Below are 8,834 nucleotides of genomic sequence, written 5' to 3'. Positions count from 1 at the left end.
GCCCAATCTGTAGGACGGGACTTGCTGGAAGCAAGTTGCCTGCTCCATCTGTAAGGGGACCCAGGCGGGTCTCCAATCTGTAGGGCAGACTTGGTTTTGGACCAAGTTGATCTCCATGGGGCTAGCCATCTGAAATTCCAAATAGGACCCTAGTCTGTGTTACTGTGCTGTCTGTCCAAGTTTCACATTTGTGCTGTGTATTTGTTAAGCATCTCTTTCTGTCCCTACTGCCCACCCACATGGTATGCATGGGTCAGGGGTCTTTTCTTGCTGCGCTGAGTATGAGGCGCAGGACAGGAGTTCCTTTGCCTGTGTGCCATGATTTAGAATGTGCTCCAGCAGAGTCCCCTGAGGCTGCTACTCTGAACTCCAACCATTGCTGCGGCCCTCACAGCTGAGCCTGGCCGATATAGGTGAGTCTTGTTTTTCTATCCTCACCTGCTGGCCTGTGAGGCATGCAAAGTGGAGCTGTCTCTGCCCCAACTGCTATCCTGCCATGGGTCCTGGCTTGCGGCAGGAGTTTCCCTGCCCTGAGCACATGGCTGCAAGGCCACCATCTCCCTGGCTGCCCCGCCTTCTCTGTGCTCCACACACGTGGTATACAGGGAGACCGAGGGGGTCTTTTTCCCAACCCTGCATTGGCGGATGGTCTGGGATTACCAACAGCACCCCTCCACCCCAAGGTCTCTGCCCTGAGCACATAGAGCTGGGGCAGGTAAACCATCTGGCCTGACCCGGATGTTTTGTTGCAAGAGATTTCAATTAGGGATTTTTCATTTCAACAAACTGGTCATAACCAAAGCAAAAGGGGAAATGAGAGATGTGTGCATGTTTTGCGTGTATGGTGTGGCCACACTGGTATGCCTGAAATGTGTTTATGAATGTGTGAATGTGGACAAAAGGAACCGCTTAAATTGCCTTGGATATGACTAAAAGGATACTTAAACTGCTTCAGATAGAGTTTTAAAAGATAGTTAAATTGCTTAAACATAGTTAAAAAGAGCATCCAATCTATCAATGTCTTCACTAGAAAAGATTGGCAATTTAAGCCCTCAGAGCATCAGTGAAAAAATAGCAAAAGCCTACAGTGTTGACTTAAGAGCAAAAGAAATCTATACAGATGACTCTATAGCATTTAACAAAAGAGATGGTACAAAAATCCTCCAAATATTTTTATTGGTTAGAAAAGAAATCTAAAAATAGAAGTTAATACTTAGTAAGAAAAAGGTTTTTGAGGAAATGCCTCAAGACAGCTGCCCTGTTAGACGCCCCCACCTGGAATGATGTCAGTGTAGGTGCAAATTAGGCATGTCAGCCAAGATACAAATGAGGCCTTGTCAGCTAGTGAAAGCTTAACAAGTTGAATTAGGAAAGACTATTCAGAAACTTTAAGTAATTTTCAAAAATTGTTTGGAACATATGTTGTTTTCTAAAGATATTAAGGCTTAGTAGATAGGAATTAGGAGAGTTTACAATGTTTGAGTGATTTTTTAGAAGTTGTTGAAAAATATTCAATGGTTACATCCCTTTTGGGGGGCATCTAGTGATGATTTAAAACCTTTAAATGAGATTCTATAAGGAGATAATGATCTCAATTCACCCAGACAGGTATCTAAGAGGGTAGACAAACGCTTCTACTGTTAGAGAATGTAATCCAGCATCAGCAGATGTTATGTTAGCAGTGCAAAGCCATGGGAAGCTTATGTGCTCCCCACAAAGCATAGTCTGACTTCTGTTCTATGGCAGGAGGGACCTTTACTGTGGTTACACCTACCTGTCTTGCCAGCCAAACTATTAAACCCTTATTTTAAAGCAGTAGCCTGCATGGTGCAGAAATGCCATGTGGAATGTAGGAGGTATTTTTGACAGAGAACCAAGTATGACACATGTCCCTTATACCAAGCAACAGGTTGATGGGTTGTTTCTAAACAGTAAATCATGGGTAATTGCCTTTTCTCCTTTCAGGGAGAATTGGTAATCAGTTTCCAGCTCATAGACTTTTGCAATTTACTCTAATGCATCCTTTTATATTCCTCAAAATTGTAAAAAACAGTCCTATAAAAAATGCTGTGTTAGTTTTTACTGATGGTTCTTCTAATAAAACAACACCTTACGTTATTGATGGAAAAAAATAATGTGAAACAGATGACTCCAGCTTTGGCTCAAATAGTTGAATTACGAGCTGTTGCAATGGTTTTTCAGCTTCTAGTAAATGATTCATTTAATCTGTATACTATAGTCACTATATTTTTAAAGCTCTTTGAGTAATGGAGACAGTTCAGTACATAGGAACTAATAATGGTCAGGAGGAGAATGAGGCATGCTGGCCACCGGAATGTTTGGTGAGATTCGTGGAGGGGAGAAAAATCAAACCTGAGACTTCGGGACTGGGACTGTCTGAACCAGCTGGAGTGAAACCCACTGAACCAGTGTTCCTGATCATTAATGACATCTGAACTACAGCTGGAGGAGGAAAGGAGACACCCAGTTCCAGTTTCACGGTAGTTTCTAGAGTTCCAGCTACTCAAAAGGCTGGCTACATCCACCTCCCCAGACCCGTGAGTTTTCATCCTGAAGCTGACAAAAAAAAAAAAAAAAAAAAAAATAGACGATAAACAGCTTGCCTTCTTGCCACAACTAGAGACATAGAACTGTTTTTCCCGTTGGGGAAAAAAAAAACCATTTAGAACAATTGGACACTGGTCTAAACCATGGTGAGTGGCAGAAGCCCCTTCACAATGCTTGGATGAGGCATGGACAAAAGGTTTTGCAGTTAACTTTCAAAGACTGATATAAATGTTAGACCCCCGAAAACTCAAGTATCCGGGGTCCCAGGCCACGTTTGTGGTCACCCCAATCACCAGGCGGATTCGAGAGCTTGCTGCAAACTGCACGAGGCTTTATTGTAATTTAACGAGCTAACCCCATGTTAGCTCGGGTCTTTCACCCACCCGCCATGGCGGATGGCTAGAAAAGAGGGCTCCTACAGGCTCCCAAAAGATCTTATGGGGCAGCGTAAGGGGAGTGTCTAGGGGTATGCACAGGCTTACGCACAGGCTCACGATTGGTGTGCATCCAGGCTTGGAGGGCTTGCCCTGTGTTGATTGGTCAACTGGTTGTTATGGCCCATAGGCCCTCCCAGGGTGGTTGCTATGCTCTCTATGTCATTGCTGTGCGCTTGTCCGTAAAGCACACCCAGGGTCGTAAAGCATAGCGCCACCAGCTAACTTCTGATTGGCTCCTTGTCATGAGACAGGCATCTGACTTTCTAGTGTCTAGGGCAAGGTCATAGAAACACGTGTTTGGTCATTATGGCTGCCAAATGGGAAGCCGGTTCCTTCATTACAAACCTGATTTTGGAATTTTACAGCAAACAGAGCTTTGGACTTTAGGCAAGAAATAGAAAAATTCACAGGACATTGAGCTCTAAACAGGGGAAAAAGGAAAAAGGTTTAGGATTGTGGGAATGTTCACACCCCACAGATTGTGAGAATATCTTATTGTCTTTTGATTGTATTGTAACTCACCCTAATGTATGTTCATACTGAAATTGTTAATTTTTGTAACCTTACTTATGTGCTATTCAAATGGTTATTGGATACAAGAGGTTAGTGTTCATTTTAATGGGAATGCAATGTTTTAATTTATAAGTCTTAGGCAAAAGTGTATTTAGAGAGGCAAACTTAGGTTTTGACATAAGCAGGGGCACTGGAGACATTCCCATGCTTTTTTGAAATGCCATTTTAACTCTTTCATTGTGGCTTCTTTTTTGAAAGAGACTGCTGGCAGTCATAAGAGCACAGATGATGTTTCCTGTTTCAGGAGTATATGCAGTTAGACCGTGCCCCACCCCTCATTAGCTTTTTTGTTTGTTTGTTTCAGAGGCTGCTTTGAGCCAGAGACAGGGAAGGTTTTTTTCTTGCCTCCAGGGATTCCTAAGATAGAACACACATGATGGAATGTGTGATTTGATGACAGGCCCCTCTGATAGGTTGAAGAGAACCATCTAAGCCAGGCACAGTCATCTGTCCTGTTGAAGAAGCACAAGTTTCTTTTATTAATTTGAGAGAAGGGGATTGTTGGGGACCAAGAACTATCAATCAGAAAGTTTTTCAGGGTCCATGCCTCCAGCTCCATCTTTCAGAAACCTGAACCTCCATTGTATTGCAGATGCTAGATAATTGCTGCCAGGTGGCCTGGCCTCAGTGAAGAATGTCTCCTAGTTTGCATTAGAACAGGGCTAGACCTTGAATGGGCCATACCTGTGCTGAGAGATTTGCCTACATGCCTAAAGACCTTTTTTAGGTGTGCTGCTAGGGTAAAATGATGACTCAATAGTAGATGCACACAAGTGGACACCTTGACTGTTGGAAAGCAGCTTAAGAGGATGATAGAATAAATTGGAGACTCCAGTTTTCAGATGGACTGAGAGGGCCTCCAAAAAATGACAAGATGTCTGTGTGCCTGGTCTTTATCACCATTGGGTAGCAAGGAGTTTTCAAGTTCATGCTCCCCCACTCAGGGATGAACCTGTGGCTATTTGGATCGCTCTGATCACAGCCCCCAAGGGCATCAGTCTGGAATAGATAGCCTCTGTAGTGTGGGACTGATACAGGCCCCACCCTGTGGTTTCTATGGCATGGGACTGATACAAGCTGGACCCTAGCAGTCCAAGATGGAAGAACATAACCAAATATGTACACCACTACCTCCAGAGCTCCGGGGACATTTTAGAAAAGGAGGTGTAAAAAATGTTAAAACCAGACAGAGGGATGAAGTGTTGTGTAGTCAGTTCCTTTATACTTCAACATTCCTTTCTAGAGTTACATATGGCTCAGAAAAAATAAAAATAAAAAAAATGAAGCAAAAGACTTGGGAAACTCCCTAAAATTTCAAGGTTTATAAGATCCTGCTTAAAGTCAGAGAAGCACTGACACTTTCTAGAGAAAGGGGGTTTCCTAGCTGGCTCAGGTATCAGCTAGTTATTCATGAGTAGTTACCAGTGCTGGGTGGACTTCTCATTATGCAATTACCTTTTCTTCCCTATGCTCCTGCTAGTCTCCCTTTACACAGGATCCTGTTAATAAACACAATAAACCCAAGTTTGTTAAGTTAGACTCAGATGGAATTATTTCTTTGGTCAGTTATTGTTGCCTTCTCTGGGATGAGTCAACATCTGCTCACATCTCTGTACAAAACATCACACTATGTCTTGTGTTCTCAATGGCCATCAAGCATGAATCATCTATGGCAGAAAGACAATGCCTTGGAGTTTAGGTAAACCCTAGCCAATGGGAAAGAGAAGAAAGAACTGAGTTTTGAAAAGAAGTTTCTGGTACACCATTTCATGGGCTAATACTGCACCAGCTCCATTTGATCATTTGGTAAAGTATGTGGGCCAGCATATGTATGTGCTGACTGCACTGTTTTCTCTTGCCTCTGTTTTGTGATGCATTTGGCAAAAAAAAATTCTCACTGACTGAAAATTTTCCTCATAAATCAAAATTTCCATATTTAATGCAAATATCATAGAACTACTTTCCTTTGATGTAAAACAAGCAGATATTTTAAACAATGCTATATAAGACTGAATGAAAGAAAGTAGGTTAGAGGGATAGACGTAACCAGTGTGGTAGAACATGTCTTTAATTGCAGTGCTCAGGGGCATAGGGAGGTGTATCTCTGTGAGTTTGAAGTCAGTCAGGTCTACATAGTGAGTTCCAGGATAGCTAGGCCTACATAGACAGACATTGTCTGAGAGTACCACCAGTCACACCAGGTCTGGTCACAATACAGAGAGAATGTCTATCCCTTAACACACTTCATCTTCTTCAGCATACGGAACATGCCTTGCTTTGATTTTTTGTTCCATGAAATTAGAAGAAAAGGATGCCTATATGAATTGAAAAATACCAGGTTATGAGAAAAAGGCTTCACCAACAAATTGTCTACAATGTAGACAAGATCTTAAAAGACAAGATCATCAGAACGTTGCTTATCAAATGGTTAAGAAAAAAGAGTAGAAATGAGACCACAATTTTCCAGATTTTATATGGGCCATCTCTAACATAATCTCAACATAAATGGCCTGCAGTTTCATTCTTCTGGTGCGGCTTCATAGCAAAATCATTAGAAGGAAAAGCAAAATCAAACACACTACAAAATGTTGATAAGAAACAATAAGAACATGACATGCTAAGGAAACATCTACGGTCTCCATAAAATCAATTGATATTTTTTCCAGTTTTGACCATTCTTGAATAAGGTCAATGTTTCCATGGAAATCGGAAACATTGATCCATAGAGTATTGTTACAGAGACAATCACAGAAGTTCCTTTTATTTTTTGTCTCATCCACAGAAAAGGGGTATTAAAGCAGTTGCCTGTTTAAAGGGAACAGAAGACAGTGAGGTAGGTGGTGCAAGCTATGCAGAAGCTATCACTGGATCCAGAAGATTTCAAAATTAGAATGACCACCCATAGACTGAAATAATTTCCCATAGCTTGTGTCAAAAGAGATGCACACAACTAGTATCCGCAAAACCATATCCTAGAGAGATTCAAGCAGGAGAGGATAACGTCAACTGAGGAAATCTTCTGGCTCCTGGCCCAGTCATTTTATCAACGTGATGAATTCATTTCCAAAAATTTCCACTATGAATTCTGCAACTGAAACCGTCATCAGTAAAGTTTCTACCACAGTGGGCATGCTGATCATAGGAAATCTCTGCCTTCCTTCATCAGAAATTGACACATTTCAAATTCAGGAGTATAAATAGGAGTATGCGAACCTGAGATGTGTGGTGAGTGTTGTCCTTCTGGTATTCAGAAAACTCAGGAAGCATGTTCCAAGTGAAATCTTATTTAAATAGTAAAATCTACACCTGCTTTCTTTTTTTTATTTTTTATTAGTTCAAATTAGGAACAAGCTTGTTTCACATATCAATCCCTTCTCCCTCTCCCTCCCCTCACCCCCACCTCTCCTCCCCCACCCGACCTACCCCCCACCCCATCCACCCTCCACTCCCCAGGCAAGGTAGGGCCCTCAACTGGGGCTCCCCAAAGTCCACCACATCATCCTGGGTCTGGCCTAAGCCCATCCCCATGTGTCCAGGCCAAGAGTGCATCCCTTCACGTGAGATGGGCTCTCAAAGTCCCTTCTTACACCAGGGAAAAATACTAATCCACTACCAGGGGCTCCCTAGAGTATGCAGGCCTCCTTATTGGCATCCATGTTCAGGGGACTGGATCAGTCCTGTACTGGCCTCCCAGACAGCAGTCTGGGATCGATGTGCTCCCTCTTGTACAGGCCAGCTATTTCTGTGGGTTTCACCACCCTGGTACAGAACCCTTTGATCTTCATTCCTCCCTCTCTTCAACTAAGTTCCAGAGTCCAGTTCAGTGTATGTTTGTGGATGTCTGCCTCTGCTTCCATCAGCCACTGGATGACAGCTCTAGGATGGAATAAAAAGTAGTCATCAATCTCATTTTAGGGGAAGGGCGTTTAGGTTATCCTCTCCACCATTGCCTGGGTTGTCAGTTCTACACCTGCTTTTTAAAAAGGATATCAACTAATGATTTTCAAGTAAAAAAAAAATGTTTTCTTGGGGCTCTTGGCATCAGTTATATTTTACATACACGTTTTGAATTGAAATCTGAAGCTAGGCTGTTTGTTGAAGCTGGGGATTCAAACTCAGATCCCCAAGCTTGCAAAGAATCACTTTACTGAATCATCCCCCCAGTTCCTAGAGTCTAGTTTTTAATATTCGTGTGTGTGTGTGTGTGTGTGTGTGTGTGTGTGTGTAGCTTCTCTAGGTTTGATTGCTATTAAGTTCATTTAATTTTTTTTACTTCCAAAATAATATGATAAAGATCAAAAAATTGTTTCAGTGTGTGAATATTTTGCTTATGCCCATAATGACATTGATTTAAGATAACTCACTGGATTCAAATATAAATCATCAGCCTACTAACTTTTCAGTTAACAGGAATATGTTATTGTGTGGTGGCACGTCTTTAATCCCAGCACTCATGAGACACAGGCAGGCAGATCTCTATGGTGATATATTGTTTATGATTTATTAAAACTTGCCTGATGAGTCAGAAAGCAAAGTCATCCACAAGCCTTAGAAGCCAGACACATATCTTTAATCCCAGCAGCCAGAAAATAGGAGGTGGTGGTACAAATATTTAATCCTACAACTCAGGATTAAGAGGCAGAGGGATTTCTGTGAGTACAAGGCTGCCCAGGAATACACACGATAGAATCAGTCTAAAAGAGAATTATAGCTCACACCTTTAATCCCAGCATTAGGGAAGTATATAAGACAGAAGCAAGGTCTCAGTGAGGGATTCAGTTTCCAAACACATTGAATAGTAGAGACATTCATTCTCCAGCCATGCCAAGGAGAGATTGAAGTCTGAGGTGTGGTGAGATCTTGTGGAGACAGGATCAGCCCATTCTGTCTGAGGTAGAGGTGACAGCTAGTGGCCAACTGCTTTGCTTTTCTGAAATTCAGCTTGAAGTTTGAAGCCCAATATCAGTGTCTGGGTCATTTGTTTTTCATGTTACAGATCTCTGTGAGTTCAAGGCCAGGGCGGTCTACAGAGTGAGTTCCAGGACAGTTAGGACTTTTTCCCAGAGAAACCCTGTCTTGGAAAAAAAGTATATATTCATAAAATCTGATTCTTAAATCTCTATATAAAAGCACACTGTTTTAGTATTGTTCTAAATTTTTGAGGGATTTATCATGTATAGAAGAAGCTAGAAATTATTTATTTTTAAATATTTATGCTTTCCTAGGGCTGTACCGTTGAGTGAGTTCTATATGCCT

Source organism: Cricetulus griseus, chromosome 8 (genome assembly GCF_003668045.3).
Source record: "Cricetulus griseus strain 17A/GY chromosome 8, alternate assembly CriGri-PICRH-1.0, whole genome shotgun sequence".
NCBI classification, from domain to species: Eukaryota; Metazoa; Chordata; class Mammalia; order Rodentia; family Cricetidae; genus Cricetulus; species Cricetulus griseus.
The sequence above is the reverse complement of the archived record's forward strand: the minus strand, read 5'-3'. Positions refer to the sequence as shown.